Source organism: Drosophila suzukii, chromosome Y (assembly GCF_043229965.1).
Source record: "Drosophila suzukii chromosome Y, CBGP_Dsuzu_IsoJpt1.0, whole genome shotgun sequence".
Classification (NCBI taxonomy): domain Eukaryota; kingdom Metazoa; phylum Arthropoda; class Insecta; order Diptera; family Drosophilidae; genus Drosophila; species Drosophila suzukii.
The window spans coordinates 12,767,548-12,791,661 of record NC_092085.1 but is presented as its reverse complement, the minus strand read 5'-3'; the positions used below and the strand labels follow the sequence as shown (position 1 = coordinate 12,791,661).

At 39.2% G+C, this 24,114-nt stretch overlaps 1 long non-coding RNA gene across 1 annotated transcript in view; it reads left to right on the top strand.

Moving 5' to 3' along the window:
* Positions 1 to 1,234: 1,234 nt before the first annotated feature.
* Positions 1,235 to 24,114, top strand: part of LOC139353522 (uncharacterized) — a 182,854-nt gene continuing 159,974 nt past the window's right edge. The window contains exons 1-2 of the long non-coding RNA XR_011604840.1: positions 1,235 to 1,467; positions 1,949 to 2,127. This is a non-coding gene — a long non-coding RNA (uncharacterized lncRNA). The remainder of the gene's footprint in view (positions 1,468 to 1,948; positions 2,128 to 24,114) is intronic.

The window sequence follows — 24,114 nt, the reverse complement described above, 5'->3', positions numbered from 1 at the left end:
ATAAGCTTAGCTTCTAGTTTGAACTTATATAAGTAAATTGCCTTCGTGGCGTAATCTCCAATTGAATGCCTTCGTGGCAGAAAGAATAGAAATGGCGAAATGTGGAGGGTGTGTTTCACGCATCCTCACACTTTTAATGGCCCTTAGTATTGATCGTCAGCTTGAGTTAATAAGCTTTGATGAGTTTCAAATATTTATAAAAGGAGGTGCAGCATTAAATCTGAACGATTGTCCTCCTGTGCCTTTTCGGTGGACCACAGATGAAACTTGGTTAAACCTAGTCCAGCTGACAAATTTAACTCCATTTGTTAACATATTGACCAAAGTTAGTGGCAATGAACGAGCTTGGTTTACATGGTATAAGAAAGATGCTCCGGAAAATGAAATCATACCAGATGGTTATCATTCCTTAGATCCCTTTAGAAAAATGTTGCTAATTCGTTCTTGGTGTATGGATCGAACTATTGCTCAATGCCGAAAATATATTATATATTTGCCGAGCCTGTTGTCCTTAACTTTGAGGAGTTATTATTGGAAAGCCGGGAATTAATGCCATGATATGCTTCTTATCTCTTGGTTCTGATCCATCATCACACATTGAACTTCTAGCAAAAAGAAATGAGCTGAAATGTCACCCTATATCTATGGGACAAGGTCAAGAAATTCATGCCCGAAAGTTAATCCTATCCTGTATAGAAGATGGAGGGTGGGTGTTGTTACAAAATGTTCACCTTGGACTAGAATATATGGTGGAACATACAGTCCAAATTTTAGAGCTCGAACGCCTAGGTAAAGATGCTGCAGTCAATCAAAATTTTCGAATTTGGATCACAACAGAACCACACCCTAAATTTCCAATATCTTTACTTCAAATGGGCCTAAAATTTACTAATGAACCACCTGCAGGAATACGTGCTGGTTTAAAAAGGACATATACAAATTTGTCACAAGATTTCTTAGACTATTCCCAATCTCCATTTTATTTACCTCTAGTGTATTCTATATCGTTCCTTCACACAGTAGTGCAAGAAAGGCGAAAGTTTGGCCCGCTAGGTTGGAATATACCATATGAATTTAATTCTTCTGATTGGTACGCTAGTTGTTTATTTGTGCAGAATCATTTGGATGATTTAGAGCAAGGAAAAGGGATAAGCTTGGTCACTGTTCGATATATGCTAGGAGAAGTGCAATATGGCGGCCGTGTAACTGATGATTATGACAAGCGTTTGATTAATAAATTTACAAGAGTTTGGTTTCACGATGCTCTTTTTGAAGAAACATTTCAATTTTTTAAAGGATATAAAGTATATAACTTTAAAGAACAAGAAGCTTATTTGTCAGCTATCGACGACATGGTAAATGTAGACCCCCCCCAAGTGTATGGATTTCATTCAAATGCCGAAATAACTTACCAAACCAATACCATGAGAAATATTTTAGAAGAAATTATGTCTATTCAACCTAAAGGTATTTCCTATTTTTATACCCGTACAAAGAGAAATATTGATTTCAGGCAGAAGTTCCTAACGCAGTGAAGGAGATGTTTCCTACCCCAAAAAATATATATATTCTTGGTCAACATTATTAGACGTGTCGATCTAGAAATGTCCGTCCGTCTGTTTGTTTCTTCGGAAACTATTCTCTCAGTTTTAAAGTTATGCGGATGAAACTTTCCCAAAAATCTTATTTCAAACAATATTTTTTTAAAAATGTTAAATTGTTATAACTTTGGTGAAAATCTTGGGAATATCATTTCTTTAATATTTCATAATTTCGGTACATGCGGCTTTGAATTTAAATATGTCTTAACCTTAAAATAAAAGCATTTAATTTTTAGTTTGCTCCCACAAAACGACCAGCAAGGGTAACGAAACTTTGGCTTGCCGAGGCTAGCATCCTTTCATGATTAATAATAATATTGATATATCTTTCTTATCAACGTATACAGAGTCATCTGCCGGGACTGGGGAATCGCGGGAAGACCGAGTAGCCCGCCAAGTAAAAGAAATGTTAAGCAAAACACCATTGGCTTTTGATTTATTCGATGTAAAACAGCATCTTATTACAATGGGAGCCACGAGCTCGATGAATATATTTCTTCGCCAAGAAATTGACAGAATGCAAAGAGTAAGTTAACTTTTTTAAGTTTTATCCTTTTAATCCAATCAGGTCCAGTCAATAACAACAAGAAAAACGGTCTAGTCGAACGCCTCAGCAGTCTGATATGAGACTTACTAGCGTATTTTGATTTGTTTGTAGCTTCTTAAATAATTGTCCGTTTGAAAAACGGTTTTGGGTTTGAGAAAAAATCACAGTATACCTAATATTAAATAAGAAAAAAATAAATAACCAAGCTCAAGTTTATTTCAACAGGGTGCCACGCCTACAAACGAACAAACGCCCACAAAAAATTCTGTATAACGACCGCATTTCTGAAGCTTTGAATATGTGTGTATGTATGTGTGTATCAATATTTATCTTCATGCCAAAATTCTTTCAAATGGGACCATCCGTCAACAAGGTTTAGGCAAGTAAATAAATCTGGATTGGAACGTTGACCTAAAAATTTTGTAATTAAAACTTGTTCAAATATTCGCCATTTCTTGTGTAAACGAAATTTAAAATTTCCTTCGATCACCGAAAAGATAATTGATTTCGAAAGATTTTACACTTTCGAATTTAAATAATCCGATGTTCCTATACCGTGCGAGCCTTAATTCCTTTTTTTATTTAAGCTGTAAAGCGAAATCACAGGGCTTGCTTTGATTATTGCATCAACTTTTAAGGTTTTATTTATGTTCCAGATTATATAATTTTATCTAAGTAGGCTTTGTGAAAATAGCTTTCATTTTATCGAGTCGAAAAAGACTTAACAGGAAGCCTGAGTCCTTGACAAAGAAAGCTCTTACATTGAGGCTCGAGAAAATAAAGTAAATCTGAGCCATTATGGAAATATATTGGGCTCTTTTTAGATTTAGTTTTTATTTTCCATCTTTGTAGTTTCATAATTGGTTCTTTTATGTCGCTAAACAAAACTAAAGGTTTATGATCGCTTAATATTTCAAAAGAACTGCCGAACAAATATGGTCTACCATATTTGGTAGCCCATACGATTGCTAAAAGTTTGTTTTCTATTTTGTGACAATACTGCTCCTATCGCCATGTTGCTTGCGTCTGTTGTTAAAGAGAATTCTTTGCTAAAGTCGGGATAAATCAAAATGGGGTCTGAAGTTAATAAGACTTTAATTTATTCAAATGCTTCTATGTAAGATTTATCGTTAATATTAATTGTGGCGTTCTTCTTTAATTTCATTGTATTGGTTTGACAAGTCTTATATTTGCCAATTCCGGTATGAACTTTCGATAATTGAAATTTCCTAGAAATGACTAGCATTCCTTTGGAGTTTTTGGTATTGGGAAATAAATGCACTAATTATACCCGTTACTCGTAGAGTAAAAGGGTATACTAGATTCGTCGGAAAGTATGTAACAGGCAGAAGGGAGCGTTTCCGACCCCAAAAAGTATATATATTCTTGATAAGGATCACTAGCCGAGTCGATCTAGCCATGTCCGTCTGTCCGTCTGTCTGTCCGGATGAACGCGGAGATCTCGGAAACTATGGCGAGCAGATTCCTGAGCTTCTTACGCAGCGCAAGTTTGTTTCAGTAGAGTGCCACGCCCACTCTAACGCCCACAAACCGCTCAAAACTGAAACTCCTACAGTTTTGATGCTAGATAGAAAATTTTAAATAGTAAAGTTTACAGAAAATTAAAGTCTATCTTATGTTTTTAAAACATATTCTTAGTCAAGCTCATTAACTAATTATTAGTTTAATTAATTTACTAATGGGTGAAATAAATAATACAAAAAATAAATAACAGTTAATAAAATTACTGTTAGAATTTGATTAATTGGGTAAAATTGAATCCGTCCAAATTTTCTTAAATAAATAAAAAGGTAAATTTATTAAATTTGCAATTGATAAAACTAATTCAATAACTCCTCCTAATTTATTAGGAATAAAACGTAAAATAGCATATTCAAATAAAAAATATCAGTCTGGTTGAATGTGATGTAACTAATGGGTTAGCTGGGATACAATTATCCGGGTCTCCTAATACATTTGTGGGCGTTTAAGTGGGCGTGGAAATCTTTTTTTTGGGTCAATCGATAGGTATTGATGAGGACAATACATTTCAGTTAAAAATTGTATTTTAGCATCAAAACTGTAGGAGCCACATTTTTGGGCGGTTTGTGGGAGTTAGAGTGGGCGTGGCACTCTGTTGAATCATACTTGCGCTGCGCAGGAATCTCAGGAATCTTCATGCCTCATCCCAGTAGAGTTCCCCAGTCACCTTGGTGCAGAAAGGAACGAGTAACCGCCTTTGCTTAGACGCACGCAAGGTAAATTCACGGACGATAAAATATGCATATCCTTTACCTCACAATGAGGGCTTCTTGAGTCGACTACAAGAGACATCCTAAGTTTCGGCAATCGATTTTAAGGATACCTTCTGGCAAATACCACTTGAAGCAAAAAGCGAAGAAAAGACTTTCACAGTGCCATTTCGGCCGTTGTATTAGTTTAAGGTGCTGCCGAAGAATATGGTCTACCAACCTCATCATGTAAGGACAGCGGGGCATAGGGCATTGAAAAGAATAATGCAGTTCTAGTACTGGCCCGGCATGACGGTCAGTATACAAGAAAGCATACAGAACTGCGATGTATGTAAGGTCTGAAAAAGAGCCAACGACCGCCATTGGCTAAGCATCGAATTACCAAACGTCCCGGCAAAAGATTAAACCGTACCCATGAACGACGCGCGGAAACACCGTAATCCTGTATGCCTAGACCATTTCTCAAAGATCGAATGGCAAGAACCGATACAAAAGGCAACAGCTGTAGAAGTCGCCAGCTTCCTTGAAAAGAACATTTGTCATCAGTATGGGGTGCAAGAGTTTATATACTCCGATAACGGCAGCCAGTTCATATCCCAAGTGTTCGCAGAATTGCTCATGCAGTACGGAATTCGACACGAGCGAATGCAGCTCAAAGGGTAAACGAATCCCTGAAGCAAATTGTCAGGGCAAGAATTGAGAGAGACGAGCGGTTTTAGTACTCTCACCTTAGCCATATAGCGTGTACGCTAAGAAGTGGCTACCACGAAGCGTTGGGACTTGAATCTTACTATGCGATGTTTGGAACCCGCATCGTTACTCACGCAAGTGCGAATGCGATGCTATGGCTCGGCGGCATTGCGGCAGCAGATCAAGCACTATGCCTCGCAGATAAGATGGAACTGGACTGCATCGGGCGTACGAGAAGGCCGAATGAACATATAGTTCACAAAGCAAAGATGTTCAGATTACAGTAGGTCAGGTAGTTTACCTGAAAAACTACAGGCGAAGTAACCGGGCTAAAAGGTTGTAACGAACTGATTATGTTGGTCTGCTCGCTAAGAGATTCGTGCGGCTAGGTCAGTAGATTGAGTGTTCGTCCTACCAAATTTATATGACGTGAGTGTCCATAGATCAATGTAAAAGACAATAGCTCAAAGGACAACATTTGGTTTATTTTCGTTACTTATTGCAGGGGTGCGTGGCTCAGTTGGTCTCGGGATCGTATCGCGCTGGTTCGCTCGTCTTGGCTCGACGACGCATTGACTCAGTGATCGTTCATTCCATCCTGTATCTCGGGATGCTCGTAGGGTTCCTTGGTGCTGCTTGCTCGCATACGCGTTGACTCAAGGACGCTTGTCGCGCCTTGGACTTGCTGAGAGATCGGCCTTGCGGGCTTAGGGAAGCTTCACCGTTCTCAGACTAGGGTAAACAGGTGCCTCGCTGACAGGGCAACGCCTTTCGAGACAATGACCGCCTTTTCCTTGCTCTATCCCGGACGGTCCCTCTAGGGTCTTGCTCAATTTGCACAGTCAAGGCTAAAGCCAGAAAGCTGCCTAGCGATCCACTTCGCTTTACGCTCGATGAGTTCTCCGTGGTTGCCGGTGATGTCTACTGGTGCCGCTGCCGATGTCCTCTGCTCCACTTCTTATCTTGCTTGTCCTTATCGTGGTGTCTGCCCCTTGAAGTCTTGGACGATCGCCGATCTGGGTCTTGGGGAACCATTGGGTATTTACAGGACAACGCCTCTTGAACGTCTCAACCGGTCGACTGCTCGCTCTTTCTGGCTGGAAATGTGGTTCTCTGGCACTCGGCGTTTCGGTTGGTTGCCGCTCTGGGACTTCGCCGGTAGCCGCTGGGCTCTCCAGGACAACACCTCTTCAAACCACAAATCGATCGACCGCTCGTCCTTCGCACCACGTCCTGCTCAGTCGGGCGAGGTACAACTTTCCCCTCGAGTTACGGTTCCTCGTCATAGGACTCGCAGTAAGAAATGAACCGCCTTGACTTAGCCGTGTGATGCCCTGTGGACCTCAGCTACCTGTGTCTCAATTCGGAGATCCCTGAGTCCCGGTCCCGAACGTCTCGACGTAGCGATCTTGCTCCTTGTAGACTTCCCACGCTGCTGCTTACGACGACGTGACTTGTTGTTCTCGTTCTGCTGGTTGACTGCTTTGCTAACTAATTGATCTTGTTGGATTGGGTCCTCCTTTTCGTAGCAGGTCATTCAGGGGTTTGACAATTCTGGAAAAATCTGGTATAAACCGGCGGTACCACGACGCTACTCCGAGGTATTGCCGGAGTTCTTTGAGGGTCGATGGCAACTACTTTTTCTGTTCCTATTCTTTCGCTAATCACTCGATGTCACAGGTACAGCAGTTCCTTCTTGGCATTTTTCTGAATTCAGCCTCAGGGTTGCTTCCTTTAGACGCCGTAACACTTCTCTAAGGTTGCTCTTGTGTTTTTCTAGCGTGCGACCGATTACTATAGCCTACTATTTTCTTCCAGTGGGATCAGCCAGTACCCATCCTTCAGGTCCAAACTGCTAATGTACAGCGCTTCCCTTAGTTGATCTAGGATGTAGCATATGCGGCGCATTGGGTATGCATCCTTTACTGACTTCGCGTTGATCTGTCTGAAGTCGACCCCATTTGGAGATGCAAGTCAACCTTTGCGTTGATTTCCCCTTGGATTTTTCGGTTCTTCGGGTAGTATCTCTGCTTAATTTGCTTGTCATCCTTCTATTCTTATCTCGTGTCCAGCACACTTTCTCGGTTCCGACTTGTTTCCTAACACCAACGGATCCAGTACTCCGGGTAAAACTGACCATGAGGTCACTTGTTTCTTTGGCGAATTTGAACTCTACCTCGATCCTTGTAATTATTCCTAGAGCACCAATACTGTCCTGGCTTTGTTGCTGTTCCCACCAATCATCACAGCTGCGGACAACTGATGCTCCTCCTCCTAGCTTGCCCGTTAGTTTGGAGAGTTTGCATTGTGCGATCCCCGCTCGCTTCTCTGCTACTGAGATCGCAGACCATTTCACGTTCGTTGGCAGCACCAGCGCTCCTGACACCCACCTTGCCGCATATCCAGCAGAATAACAGCCGTTCGTTTCGTCACCCTCTAGCCCAGTGTCCGTTCCCACGACATTTCCGACAGGCCTCCTGCGGGTCCTTGATATGCGTGGAATCTTGTGGCCTCTGTGAGTTGCAAGGTATTGTTTGGCTGTCTTTGTTGCTGTGGGGGTGGTGTCCATTGACCTTTCTATGACGAACCACTTCTAAGCCCTTCCCTGAAGCAACTCCAACATCGCTTGGGAGATCATGTCTAAATCCAATCCGTACGTGTTGGCGGACCATTCTACCTGCTCCAGGAACTCAAATGGTTTTTCCGCCCCGTCGAACCTGCACGACCATTCGCGGACCTGTTTAGCGACCTTTGCATAGTCCGACTGGCTGGGTCTCGAGATCAGCGCTGCTGTTTTTCTATCTTGCCTTGGCCCTCTCCTGTGGGCCTTGCTTTGCAAAGTTGTCAATGCTCAGGCTTGCCACTAGGTTGTCCCCTTCCGCGTTCGTTAACGTGATGCTTGGGCCGGCTCTGTCGTGGTATGTTGCTTCCAGCTCGGCCCAGATGCCGACGAGTTGTGGGTCGTTTCTGAGTAGTATTCCGACAGTGCCTTCCTCATGTCGTCCAGCCTGCCCACCTGGACTACATTAAGTCCCTGTGCGGCATGGGCGAATTCCTCCTTTCTAAGGCGGTAAATACATCTTCCCATGTTTATTGAGGTGCTCTCACTGTTGGGACAATCACGTTGGGCGCCAGATGTAACGAACTGATTTTGTTGGTCTGCACGCTTCGAGATTCTTGCGGCTAGCTTAGAAGATTGTGTGTTCGTCCCACCAAAATTATATAACGTGACTGACCTGTAGATCATTGAAAAAACACAGGGTTCAAATGGTAACAGTGGGTTTTATTCTCGTGGTTCTAATAAAGCGCGTGTGTGGCTTGGCTCCGCGTGTCCTTAGGCCACCGCCGTTCCGGGTCTTGCCGAATCGGTGGGCTCCTCAGGTCAACGCCTCTTGAATGCCTCAACGGGTCGTTCGCTTGCCCTCTTTGTCTTCTTAAGGCGGTAATCCACCTCTTTCCCATTTTTATTGTGTTGCTCTCACTGTTGGGACAATCACGTTGGTCTCCAGATGTAACGAACTGATTTTTCAGATAAAGCTCAGAAGATTTCGTGTTCGTCCCACCAAATTTATATGACGTTACTGCCCCGTAGATCAGTGAGAAAATAAAGGGTTCAAATGGTAACAGTGGGATTTATTCTCGTGGTATTAGTACAGCGGGTGTGTGGCTGGGCTGGCTTCGGTATCTTCCGGCTCTGGTTCTTGTTCAGATCGAGCTGACAGTCAATTCTAACGACAGGAAGCTGCCTAGCCGCTCACTTTGATGTACGCCTAGCGCAGACGAACGTTCCACCCGGCTTTACCCTAATGCTTGACGTCCGCGACGCTCCTGTGCTCCCCAATGAGCTCCGCGCAGCGATGGTAACGTGGCTGCCGGTGATGTCTGCTGGCGTCGCTGCCGATGTTTGCGCTCTGCGCTGTTTCCTGTCTGGCCGCTGGGCTTCTCCAGGACAACGCCTCTTGAATGCCTCAACGGGTCGTTCGCTCGCCCTTCCTGACTAGTAGCTTGGCGTTTCTGGCACTCGGGGTTTTGGGCAATTGCTGTTCGGGGACTTCGCCGTTAATCGCAGGGCTCTCCAGGACTATGCCTCTTGAAACCACAAATCGATCAACCGTTCGTCCTTTGCACCAGGCCCTGCTTAGTCGGGCAAGGTACGCTGGTTCTTAGACAACTTCCCCCCGAGCTCACGGTTCCTCGTCGCAGGTCTTTTTCGTTGACTGACAGACTCGCCGGGCGATTCGCCAAGGGGTGGTCGTGACAAAGTTGGAATCCAAACGCCTTGACTTAGCCGTGTGATGCCTTCCGGACCTTAGCCGCCTGTGTCTGAATTCGGAGATTCCTGATGTCCCAATCCCGAACGTCTCAACGTAGCGATCTTGCTCCTTGTAGGCTTCCCACGGCGCTGCTTCCGACGACTCGCCTTGTACTGTCCACTACAGGTCCAAAAGGATCCAGTTTGTTCTCTTTATCCAAGAGCGACGGCCACAACCTGGAGTCCGTTGTCTTGGCGCTATCCGGCTGTCCCTCCTTTGGCATGTGGCACGCAGGCGCGCCGTCCTGCTGCTGAGATGTGGCACTTCTTCTCCTTGGCCTAAGTCCACGGCAGAGTCCAAAGTCCAGTGTTTTCCGTTATGTCCATTTCCACATCGCCATCGAAGTCTCCACTCTCGCTCTCTCTCTCCGAACTCTAGTTCTCCAAACTCTCTTTCTCAAAATTCTCGTTCTCCAACTTCTCTTTCTCCAAACTTTCTTTCTCCAACTTCTCTTTCTCCAAACTTATCGAAGCTGCAGCTCACGAAATGAAACTGTTCAACTTAGAATGGTTGGGAAGCCTCAAGATCACGATTTAACCAATGTAGCGTAACCACTCGAACCAAACCGTATTGGGCGCAATGAGTTTCAGCAATTCGACCTAGAGCCCATAGATTAGGCGGCAAACGTTCATCCTTAACAAGTACTAGATCTGCAGCCTTCAAGGTATACCTCTTTTCCAACCATTTCGGTCTCCGATAAATAATCCGAGGACCAACGCTTTCAAATTTGCTTAAACAAGTGCTGACAGTTCCTCCATCTCTTGGTGGCACTTAGGCTAGCTCTGTTGGCATAGCGAGTAGAGCATCTCCAACTAAGAAATGGCCTGGGGTTAGGACCATCAGATCTTCCGGTTCATTAGCGGACACAACGGATGAGAGTTTAAGCACGCGTCAATGTGAGCTAACACAGGGGACAATTCCTCGTATGTAAGCGTACGATCACCAACTGTCCTTTTCAAACGGTGTTTCATTGACTTACCACCCGCCTTCCAAAGACCTCCAAAATGTGGAGGGGAGGAAGGGTTAAAATGCCACGTAATCCCATCATCTACGAGTCTACCAAGAATCGTTTTTTAGATGTACAACTGTCTGCTTGAAGCTTCCGATTTGCCCCGACGAAATTCGTGCCGCAGTCGCTATAAATATGATGAAGTCATCCAATAAATGCGTCTAATGTCAAATCCCAAACTGGCTAGGTGGATAGCCTTTGTCAGAAGACATACAAAACCAGAGATAGAGCCCTTAACCGAAGTCCGTCCTCTTCCTTTAGATGGTGAAATGTTTAACGGTCCCGCGTAGTCAATCTCAACTGACGTAAAAGCATTCTCTGGCCGAGTCCTGGCCTGTGGAAGATTACCCATCTTTGGCCATTATATACAATACATTTATGGATTTCTCTTCGTACGGAGTTACGTCCGTTGATGACCCAACATTTCTTCCTGATGTGATTAAGTGTAAGGTCAGTTCCTCCATGTAGGGTACTGACATGGCTATAACGAATGACCAAGCTTGTAAATGGATGCTGATAAGGATAAATGTAGCAGCAGTGCGTCCATCAAGCATCGAATGATTTGTTCCCATTCATCATTATAATAGCGAACTTTGTCAAGGTAACATTTTTTCTTTCGATAACAGTTTCCAATCGCATGCAAAGCCTTCTTTTTGGCACATACGAAGCACACACAAAAACCCTTCAGAAAGTTCGAAAACTTTCCGTCTCGCAGCACCTCCTTGAATCCAGCTCAAGACAGTCTCTCTTGGAATCGTAAGCTGCGGCTTGATAGGGGCTACTTTGCATTTCGCCAAAACTAATTCCGCATGGTAGGCGACCTTCCCTATCGGAACTCGTAAGTAAGCTGCCGTACAGAACGCGTATCTTGATGCGTCGCAGAAAATGTGTAACTGTGAAGTTCCCTTCGACATTCCCAGACAAGTTTTCGCAGCTCTTGAATGAATTTCTGCCATTCTTTCCGAAGACTCATTGGTAAGTGGTCGCCCCAACTAAGTTTTTTCTTCCACAGAGCTTGAACCATTCGCTTTCCAACAACGTTGATTGGGCTCAACCATCCCATTGGGTTGAATAATCTCGCAATCGTTGAAAGCTTATTTCTCTTCGTTGATGTACCAAATTACTTTGAATGTGTAAGATGTAAATAAAAACAGTACCAAATCAAAAAAAACCCTGAAAGTTTAGAGGCTCTTTGTTTTCCCGATGTTCTAGAGGTATTTCTTCCAACAGTTAAGGACAGTTGCTTCTCTTCCCATCATACCACTAACTTGAGCCTGCAGTTCTTTTGCCTCGGAAATTCAAATTGCTCCAGATAAAACGTCGTCTACATACATCTACGTACATTAGCTGCCGGAGGTTAGTTATGTTTTTCATCTTCGGCTAACTGCTGCACAACTCTATTAGCCAAACATCACCGTGCAGGTATATTCCTCTACCTAGATGGTGTTGTCCGGTTTCCAAAAATCTTTGAAATTGATCACCCTTTTAATGTTTATTAATACATCTGCACAGTTGATCGCTGGAAGCTCCATATGCATTTTCAGCCCTATTGTTAAGATTTCGTTCAAAGATTTCGCATTGCTCGTCTTGATCGATCCGTCGAAGACGACGCGCACCTTTGTGGCCGTTGACGATTCCTTGATTACTGGGTGGTGTCGCAAATAACAGTGTGTGGCTCCCCCCGAGTAGCCTGGTTCTTCCGTTTGACTAGGTTGTGTAAGAACCTTATCCATTTGGCCCAACTTCAATTATTCCTTAATGGTTTTTGATTACACCTTCTTCAGGTTGGCATGGTTGCGTAAACGCTTGTCCAAATGGCACAACCGATATAACCTGATATAATAAATGCCTTGAGCAATAGTCCAGCCAGCCGGTCCACGATGTATTTCACTCACCATCAATTCATCATATTCTTGGACGTTGATGCACTATGGTCAGTACAAACACGTGGCCCTTACGACACCAACCAATGCTTGTTACGCGCGGAGCCCTAAACCGATTTTGGCAAGTAAACTAAATCGCCGACATGGAGCTAGAATGTTTTGCGGTAATAAGAAGAATTCGTAAGTTTCGGGCGTACGTAGAGGGTCAGGATTTTGAAGTAGTTACTGATCACGGGTCTCTACAGTGGCTTACAGTGGAATTGTCTGTTCGTCTGGCTCGTTGGGCAATACAATTACAAGGGTTCTCCTTCCGAATAACCCATAGAAAAGGAGCCCAAAACGTTGTAGCCGACGCGCTTTCGCGAAAAGATGAACCTGTCTTATCCGAAGTAGAAGAACAGGGACCAATAGTCGATCTTAATTCCGAGGAGTTCAAATCAGAGGAGTATGTTAGTCTTATAAAAAATATTTGTACTAATCAGGCTGAGTTACCCGATTTTAAGATCGTAGATGGGATATTTTATAAAAGAACTGAAGTTAGGGGCACTGACATTGAAGACCAATTAGTTAGGAAATTATGGGTACCGGCTGGATTAACATTAGATGTTATTATCAGAGCCCATGACCCTCCTAACGCAGCTCATAGTGGAAAAACTATTGAAAAAATCAGAAGATATTGGTTTTTGGCCGAAGATGGTAAAGCAGATACGGGAATACATAACTAGCTGCGATTTTTGTCGTCAGACCACACCACTTGGGATGTTAAGTTACCAGAAATTAGCGCAGCAATAAGATCCGGCGTTCACTAAAGTACGGGATATTCCCCATATCTGTTAGCATTTTGGCAAAATATGTTATTAAACGGGAAAGATTATGAGATACTACGTCGACTTCAATTATTTCCGGGGATACTAAAATAGGATATCCAGATGCGCTTCAAACCATGCGGATAGCCGCACGTCAAAACATTTCCGAGGCAATATAATATAATAATATATAATAAAATATAAGTTTTAAGAAAGGTGATAAAGTATTAGCTCCAAATTTTTGCCAAAGTAGTGCAATCAAAAGGTTTAGTGCAAAATTTGAACTAGTCTTATTGTTGAAAGTAAGGTAGGATCGTCTTACTATCAGTTATCAAATGAACAAGGTACAAAGTTAGGAATTTTTCACCTAAAAGTTATCCAAGTAAGAACATAAGAAACTGTCCTTTCTGTTTTCAGATTGCTAGTTATAACTAGCACTCGCAAACTGGTTGTAGTGGTCAGTTTAAATATAAAGTACATTTACCTGTGCTCTTAATGTTCTCTTTATAATTTGCATTGAATGAAACTTCTGAAGTATAAGAAATTTTATGGTATATATGCAGAAAGCTTCGCCTTGCAAGCGTGCATCGGGAAAAACGCACATATATGAAAGATAAGCAATAATCGGGTAACATACAGGTAGAAAATCGTATGATTCCTCCGTTATCGCCCCGGCTTGAGTAATTCGGTGTCGGCAGCTCTGCACGAACTCTCAAAAGCTCGTTTGCGAGCCAAGACTTCTTTAAGCGACTAAAGACAAATTCATTACCGTCCAGTCATTGTGAACACAAGTGCGAATACTAGTTGTCCAAAATCTATTACATAAAGCAACATCGTGTCACCCGGAATCTATTATTTAATACTCCAATCCAAATAATCGGTCACATAACCTTACCGGTATAAAGGGATTAAAAACCAAAGATTTTTTCTACTCGGGAGTTGCCGTTTAAGGCCGTGTACTCGCCTGTCCCCTTTGAAGGCTGATAATCTTCGACGAGGGACTTTAATTGGAAATAAGTAACCCAGGTTTTATTGGCTAGTGGAACCGCAGAGCCCAAGCTCTCTGAGAGACCAATTCTCCACGACGGATCAATGTCCGGATCAAAGGTCGTAAGCTGCACGTAGTCAAGATTAAATAAACCGTCAGAGCAACCCCATCAACAAGAAGAAATAGTGCTCCAATGACCCCATAACTGTGACCTGTACCACTCCTGATCGTCTTCAGGGAACTCGGATGACAATCACGCTTCGCTAAAATCAGTTTCGGCCAACACATCGCCGCCTCTCAAACTATGCCAATGTGGCTACGGGAGTAGCTTTAAAACCGAAGCTGTATGCCCAAGGCAGTTCCTCCAAAACTGTTGCTGCTAGAGATGGACTGCTGTTCGAGACATTTGTTCTTTTATAAATAATATTTAGATTGTTAGCCCTTACGTTAATTTTTGAACTTAAATATAGTGTCGAGGATGGTACGTTGAATAAGGGTATAAAAACATAATAATGAAGTATATATTGCACTCATCTCAACGATCACGCTTGGAAAAGGATATAAAAAGTAAAGAGTGAGTTTCCAGTAAGAATAATTAAATGAATTGAACCCCCCAAATTATTATATATACTTGCGCCCTATTCTTAACTAAAGATATGGAAATTTAAATCCCAATATCCTAAATACATACTATCATACGACTATTTTGTTCATCTAAATTTTGATAACTTAGATTATAACTATTTGTTTTCTTTATAAATATAAAATAAAATACTCTAAAAACCATATTAGAAACTATGAGAATTACTATGAATTGTATGTCCAGGTCAGTGTTTATATGAATTAAAACTATAACTTTTATTAGGGTCATATTAATATTTAATATGATAAAGGAAGGGAGGGTAAAGAAATGGGATAACTAACATCTAATTCCCAGTCTGAAGAACGAAACACCACTTGGCTATAGTCGTTAGTCTATTACAGTTATTTTATTTGCCAACCCCGCCATAAACTCTCAGTCATACGTGTACCTAAAATATTATGCTCATGGGATCGATTGGCATATAGGAGAGTAGAAAGACCCCACGACAATCCGGCGAGCTAGTTTGAGCACAGCAAGAGATACACTTCTCGAAATCCTGTCAATCGTCTGTGTCGTCCGAAATCAATAGCTTTAGCTATTTCCCCTTTCTTTCTTTTTTTTTGACACAGTTAAACCAATCCAAATTACAGGGGTTCTTTCACACACTTTTTAATAAAAAACACAGAAAGATGTCGAACTTCACCAGTTGTATACTTTCAGTCTATGACTTAATATACTTCTTTTAGTTTTATAACTTAGGAGTTCTTTGCTTTAAAAACGCGACCAGCTTCTCCTTTAATGTCTTCTTATTGCCCTGTCCACAGAAACAGCTGTCCAGCTTCTAATAATCGCCAGTAAAACCTGTTCCGCATAACTGTTGTTCAGCATATGTGTGTGCGTTAGTGCAGTTCGCGCTCACGCAACAACTTTTAGAAATAAAGAAAAACAAGCTGGAACAAGGAAGTTTTCGTCTTCGGTTTTCGAAATTTTATTTATTATACCCGTTACTCGTAGAAAAAAAGGGTATATTAGATTTGTCGAAAAGTATGTAACAGGCAGAAGGAAGCGTTTCCGACCCCATAAAGTATATATATTCTTGATCAGGATCACTAGCCGAGTCGATCTAGCCATGTCCGTCTGTCTGTCCGTCCGGATGAACGCTGAGATCTCGGAATCTAGAGCTAGGCTATTGAGATTTGGCGTGCAGATTCCTGAGCTTCTTACGCAGCGCATGTTTGTTTCAGCAAAAAAAAACTTTGCACGCCCACAATTTTTATGCTAGATTTAAAGTTTTAACTGAAATGTATTGGTCTCGTCAATACATATCGATTGGTATAAAAAAATTTTCCACGCCCACTCTAACTCATATAACGCTTTAATCTGTCTACCGCCGGAAGGTGGCGCATTTCAATCTCGCTTTGTTGCTAGCATATCTCCATTTCCCTATAGAGTTCTTCCTCGATATTTATACCCGTTACTCGTAGAATAAAAGGGTATGCTAGATTCGTCGGAAAGTATGTAACAGGCATAAGGAAGTATATCCGACCCCATAAAGTATATATATTCTAGTCTGTCCGTCTGTCCGGATGAACGCGGAGATCTCGGAAACTATGGGAGCTAGGCTATTGAGATTTTGCTTGCAGATTCCTGAGCTTCTTACGCAGCGCAAGTTTGTTTCAGTAGAGTGCCACGCCCACTCTAACGCCCACAAACCGCCCAAAACTGTGGCTCCTACAGTTTTTATGCTAGAATAAAAATTTTACCTGAAATGTAATGTTCTCATCAATATACCTATCGATTGACTCAAAAAAAGTTTGCCACGCCCACCCTAACGCCCATAAATCGCCCACAAACTTAAAAAAAATCGTAATTATGAACGTGGATATCTCGGAAACTGTCAAAGATAGAGAATTGGGATTTCAGATTTAGATTCCGTAGCCTTAAACGCAGCGCAAGTTTGTTACGCGAATATGCCAAGCCCACTCTAACGCCCACAAACCCCGAAAACCTGCGGCGCCCACAATTTTCATGCTAGATAAAAAATTTAACTGAAATGTATTGGTCTCGTCAATACCTGTCGATTGGTCCAAAAAATTGCCACGCCCACTCTAACGCCCATGACGATTAAATCTGTATGCTGCTGGTAGGTGGCGCATTTTAATCTCGATTTGATGCTTGCATACCTCGATTTCCCTTTGGTTCCTTTAGCTGAGTAACGGGTATCTGATAGTCGGGGTACTCGACTATAGCGTTCTTCCTTGTTTATTATAATCTGGTTGAACTAATTCTACTTGAGCAATGAGATTTTCTGGCAGCTCGTTAAAAGCTTTAAGACATTCTTTTTGAAATTTTGCCATTATGACCCATTTGTGGAAAGGAAAGAATCTTAGACAATTTACAAGTTAAACGTTCTGGGGCGGAAACAAAAATGTGTGTTTGAAAATATTTCACATCTGAGAATCATTAACTTTTGAGATTTATTTTATTGGGGTTCTTTTGATTTCAAAATTAGTTTTACAATCATTGGAAACATTATTCTCCAACATGATCGGACATGTTCCTCTAAGATAACCATCTTTGAATACTTTGGGTGTGCGACCTTTCACACATGCACAGCAACACCTGTGATGATGAGGCAAAAGAGTACGTGATCGGATATGTTCCTCTAAGATAACAACCTTTGTATACTATGGTTGTGCGACCTTTCTCAAGTGCAAATTAAATTCGTCGTTAGTAGATGATTTAAAAAAATTTGTTTTTTTATTAATTACCCAATGAACCTCGGCCAGAAGCTTTCCTTTTCTTAAGCTTCCAGAACTTTAATTTTTGTTTAAAATAAAAGCTTATGCTGAAACTGTCTCATCTCGTTGTGAAATGAAATTATGCTGACCGATGCAATTTGATTGAAAATCGGAACGCAATATGTTCCGAACTTAGAACGCAATACTGTGGGCTTTGAACGGAAAAGTTTGGGCTTCGAACGGAAGCTTGTGTTTACCTTACGATTGGTTTATTTATCTTAGCAGGACGGTCAAGCGCGGCCCTCGAAGTGAATGGCAAAGGCAAAGGCAGAATCTTAAACAAAGGCAAAGGCAATGTCGCTGAAGGCAAGGGTAACATAGCTGAGATTGAATTAAAAAATTTGTTTATAAATTCCATAAGTGGAACCGTTTCACGGGTTGGATAACTCTCCCCCTTCTAAAATGGATCGTCCCGATTTAATATGAAATTCATTTAATTGATCTCTTAATTCTGTTAAAAAATATTCTTGGTTAATAGGTTTTTCTGGTTCTGGCCGTTGTTTTTTGGTTACAAATAATATGACATTTTTGTATTTTATAATAAGTAAAAAAATCAAATATATAATGATCAAAATTAATATTATAAAGGTAAGTGATATTTTGGTATTATTAATTTTAATGAAAGGATTTAAAATGTTTATATTATCTAAAGAAAGTTCTGAGTTATTTGATAATATGTAATCGGATATTTCATAATTTTTGAAGTGGTTCGTAGTTAAGTAGTTAAGAATTTTGTTTTCCAAATTGGTATAAGAAATATTATTAATTTCGGTTGTACCATTAAATGTTATCAAAAATGAACCGTTTAAATGAGAGTTGTTCACAATATTGTTACCATTTATAAGAATGGCACCATCTTGTATGATGTCTATTTTTTTATTTTTCTCTCTTATTTTTTTGCAAGTGGATTTCTCGCCTTTTTATAAGCGGGTAAAACAAGATTTTTCATTATTTAAAGTGCAATAATTATTAAAAAGTTCGTTCTTAAAGTTAGACATTTCATAAAACATATTTGCGCATTTTGCGACTTGATTGCTTAATACTAGTTTCCCATCGATTTGGGAAATCGCTCTAGCGTAATATATTTCGCATCTGGTTTTTATTATTGGGTATTTTATATAAATTGTTACAAGTTCTTTATGCAGTGCGATTTTAAAAACAGAGATGTCCATTCAGTCAGCGATAATTACTGGTTTTTGTTCATGTTTTAACATTTCCATTATGTCATCATTGTTTAATATTTTGGTATTAAAAACGTCAATTTTTGCTAGTGTGATTGTGTCAATTAAATTTTGCAGATCAAATGTTAATAATCGTAATTGTGATAAAATTAATTCGATTACTTCTATGTCATATTTAATTTCCCATTGTGACCTTTTATTAGTATCCCTCTTTATATTATCTGATTCCAATTTTATTATTTCTTTATAAAAACTTAAGTTAGTTACGTGGAATAATTCTGCGTATGAATCGTACGTCAATACGTCTTTATTGTCCTTGAATAAAAAATACTCGTGACTTGTATAGTCTATTATTTCTGATTTTGTTAATAAAATAAGGTGTAGTATGAGCACCTGATAAAACATTTTCTGGAAAAGGAAAAAAAAGTAACATAAATTTCTTTTCATAAATTACCAGTCCTACATGATATACTTTTTCTTTTCTGTTTTCATTGTGTTTCTAACATTTTCTCTTGAGTATTTTTTAAAATTTGAGGAATGTTATCGTGCTCTATTTTATTATATAGTACGTTAAAAGGTTTTTGGTTCGTTGTAGAGTGAATGCTCTCATTATATTCTTGAGCGGCTCTTATTACTATTTCGGAATAGTCGGTTAGATTAAATTCTTCTTTAATGCATCGAGCTAGTTCTGTTAGTGTAGAATGTGCCCTTTCAACTTGTCCGTTTGAGGTACTGTGCCTCGGGTCTGCGTAATGTAAAGTTAAACCGCACCTTCGTGCAAAAGATTTAAATTGGGCCGAGGTAAAGCTTGGTTCATTATCGGTCATTATAACTTTGGCTTGTGGAAAATGTTGAAGAAGTTCCATTACTTTGTTTTCGATATTTAATTTATTTTGGATTTCTTTTACTACTAAAAATTTTGAGTAAGCGTCAATACAAGTTATGAAAGTAAGACTTTGCGCGTAATATATGTCGATGTGTAAATTTTCGCCTTCTTTACTCGGGATTGGGGCTTCTCCAATTGGAATTTTAGTTGGGTGTCTGTTATATTTGTTTTCATTGCAAATTTTAAAATTTTTTATATATTCTTTTAATTTTGTAAGTAAGTTTGGCCAATAATACAATCTACTGATTTGTTTATAATTTTCGTCAAGTTTCCTGTGTGCTCTGCAATGTGTTTCTTCGATTATAAGTGCTCTGTCCTCAGGAGTTTCTACATCTTGGACAAATATTTTTGTATACAAAAATTTATTTACAATATTATCTTTAAGTGGTTTTTGAATTCTATAAAAGTCCTCTAAAGTACAATGAATACCTACCGTTAAATTAGGAGGAATATATTCTCTTAAGATTGATATCAAATTTTCGGGAGTGTCGACTCATGTATTGTATACCTCCCCGTTGCTAATAGCAATTGTTGCTTAAACTGGTTTAAGGTTTTACGGGTTTCTTGTATAACATTCTCAAAACTACTCTCTGCTGAATGCTGAGTGTTTTGATCTGAGACCGATTCGTTACTGTCAGTTAAGTTGTTGATCTGAATTCTTGATAAGGCGTCTGCAACTACATTAGTTGTACCTGGCTTATAATGACTTTAGGAGTGAAACTTTCTATGAAGGAGTACCAGCGTTTCATTTCAATATTAGGATTTTTATCAGAGATTGCGAAAGATAATGGTTGATCGGTTTGGATTTCAATTCCAATCACTCCGTATAAGTAGTTTCTTAGATTTTTAAGAGCCCATACTATGGCTAAAAGTTCCTTCTTATTAGTTGCATAAACTTGTTCCGTTTTAGTCAAGTTTTTTGAAATAAAAGTAATTGGTTTACATTCTTAAGATAATACTGCACCAATTGCGACGTCCGAAGCGTCGTTGGTCAGGGTAAATTTTTTATTATAATCCGGTTGAACTAATTCTACTTGAGCAATGAGATTTTCTTTCAGCTCGTTAAAAGCTTTAATAGCTGGGTCATCCAGCTGAATTAACATTTTTGTTGACGTTCTTTTTGAAATTTTAAAATTATGACCTCCAAGATATTTTGTTAAAGGTTTAGCTATAGAGGTGTAATTTAAAACAAATTTTCTATAATAGCCCGTAAGGCCTAAGAAACTTCTTAGTTCCCGAATATTTTTTGGAAGCGGATATTTAATTATGGTGTCAATTTTTTCTGGGTCTGTCTTGATGACGTTATAAGATACGATGTATCCTAGAAAACTGGTTTCGCGTTTAAAAAACTTTGATTTTTCTAAAGAGATTTGTATGTTTGCCCTTAATAATATATTTATAATTTTGTCTAAGTCTATATAATGTTGTTCAATCGAGTAGGAGAATATTATAATGTCGTCCATGTAGTTATGACATGTTTTCCCTATTTGTTCTCTTAGGATGTCGTCCATTGCTCTATGAAAAATTCTTGGTGCATTTGTTATTCCGTATATTGGCCTGTCGAGAATAAGATTTATTTCCCCCCTTTTTGTCTGTTCTAATAGGGATTTGCATACTTATCTTTGAATGCTCTTTTTCAATATAGTGAACTTTTTTTTCCTTTAGTCCGTCTAATTGATCAGTACCTATATTGTTTATCTGTTGTTTGTCGGATAACTCAACGACGGCGATTTTCGATTCGATTTTTGACGGTATTTACTTCGTCGGCACTCTCAGGATTTTTAATTCCCAAGCTTTTTTTCACTATTTTCCACAATTAATGAATCTGTGTTTTCGCTATTTTTATCATAAAAATATTTTTTTATAATAAATTCTTTTAAAGGAAGAATATTATTTTCTTCAATTAAACATATTTCATTTTTTTCCTTATCATAATATTTTAACTTCTCTGTTTTACCTTTATATTCCAAGACTCCATTTTCTATATTTATTATAGCTCCAATTTTTCTTAAATTAAATACATTTATAAGATCAGATTCTTCTCCTTCGATTTCATAAAATAATTGTCTTGTTTCAAATATATTTATAATATGGTAATACCTAATAATTGAATACCCATGAACTCTTGCTTCTCTGTTTCTTGGTTTTTCGGTCTATCCTATTTAAATAAGGCATTCCCCTGTAGTGGACTGGTCTAAAAAATGATCTTTGTTTATATTACTTAATCTGGTTACCTTATTAGTTGGCTGATTTACTGTTCCATCTGGTTCCCTTTTCTGAGCTTGAGTTTGCTCTCTGTTTTGATTTGTGCGATAGAAATTTGAACGATTATTATTTTAATAATAATTATTATTATATGTACCTAGATTATTATTTTCCTGCTAATTATTATTCGGCTGCCGATTGTAATTATGTTTATTCTGGAGTTGAATCGATGGATCAACATCCATTGGCTCGACTTCTTGTTGCTTTTGATTGTTATTTTAACTACTGTTTTTCCAAAAATTGCCCTTTTTTTGGTCAATTATAATTCTGCTTATTACTCCAATTATTTTCCATTTTATTAGTATTATTATTCTGTCGTTCTTGATCAAATCGTAAGTTGTTTCCCTGATATTTATTATTTGCAAATTGAGCACGGAAATTGTTTTACTCTAACTCCTAATGAGAAAGAGTTTTTGAGATAGATCTATTTATATAAATATTCGTAGAGCATTGCTCCTTATTGTTTTGTTTGTATCCTTGGTAGTTACGCTGTCCTTTCCGTATGTCATAATGGTTTTGTTTATTAATAAAGTCAATTTTTATTAACTTCATCGTAGTATTCAGTAACAGTCATTCCATGCCTGAGGATACTTAGTTCTGACTCGAGAATATGTATTGGTCGTTTATCGCTATCTATAAAGTCCAATCTAGATAAGATTGCTCGAAAGTTTAAAACGGTGCCATGATTGGTAAGAGCATCATGTGCAGCTCCCATAGTTTTATTTCGTAAAATTGTTAAGGCGACAAAATGTTGTTCACTTTGAATTTTATAAAGACTCATTACAGTTTCTGCGGCTTCCCTCCAACCTATATATTGTGTTGGTTCACCGGTGAACCTTGGTAAAGATTTTACCTCTTTAAGCGTTGTATCGCATTTTATAGTTTTTTCGATTGTTTGTACTTTATAATCCTCCACAGTGTTTGCATCTGTGGCTAACTTTACTTCTAAACCTTCTATTTTCCTGCTCACTTCATTTAATTGAACATTTAACAATCTATTTAATAATTCCACTGTAAAGCCGCCGGCTGTGGCTATACTACCTGAAGAAAAATTTGGTGCTGAACCTCCGGTTTCCATTTTTAAATTTATTTTACCAAAGCTATTTATCAAATCTTCCAGATTGTTTCTTGATATTATTTATTAAGTCGCAAATATATCTTACTTTTTATCAAGGTTTAAGTCTTATTTTATTTTTTTCAAATTGCCTGATCTTAAATTATAATGCTTAATTTTTTATTATTGTAAATTAATTTCTCACGAGACTGTCCCGGTGGGGTCTTACTTCTGTGAGGTTGTGGGTTGATCTTCCTTCCTAGATTCAGTAAAGATTAATGGCTATAGAACGCCCTTCCTTCCTTCTTCAGTTTTTCTTGTTTCAGCGAGTTGTGTTTTATTTTGTTGTTGTTTGTTTAAATGTTTTAGTTAAATGTGTTTCTGGTTTTAAATAATTTTTTGGGTTATTTTAAATTTATTTATTTTGTGCGTTGTTTTACTTATTTTGTATTCTTGTATTTTTTTGGTTTAATATTTTGGTCTACCTTTATTTTAAATTCACCTTTAAATGGATTATTTCGTTTATTAATTTTCATTTAACGATCACTGCCACTTTGTTTGTCGTTTGGTGGATTTTTTAATTTCTGCACTAGAAATGTTGAGTTGTTGGCAACGCGAGCTCCGTTTATACTTAACTTATTTTTCATTAAACAATTTTTTGAAACTTTTTTTTAACGCGGCCCCACGTTGGTCGCCAATTAAATTCGTCGTTTGTAGATGATTTAAAAATAATTTATTTTTTATTTTAAAACTCGGGTGTTAAACCTTCATTCTTAATACACAATTAATACAAGACACTTTTAAAACTTGTGAACCGATCGCGGTCTCGGACAAAATAGGACTGACTTCTTCATTCTAAAAATTTATCCAACGAACCTCGGCCAGAAGCTTTTCATTCTTAAGCTTTCCAGAACTTTAATTTTTGTTTAAAATAAAATCTTATGCTGAAATTGTCGCATCTCGTTGTGAAATGAAATATTGGTGACCGATGCAATTTCATTGAAAATCGGAACGCAATATGATCTGAACTTAGAACGCAATACTGTGGGCTTCGAACGGAAGCTTGTGTTTACCTTACGATTGGTTATCAAAACGGTCAAGCGCGGCCCTCGTAGTTAATGGAAAACGCAAAGGCAGAATCTTAAACAAAGACAATGTCGCCAAGGGCAAGGGCAACATAGCTGAGATTAAATTCAAAAAATTGTTTATAAATTCCATAAGTGGTACCATTTCACGGGTTGGATTACTTGCACTT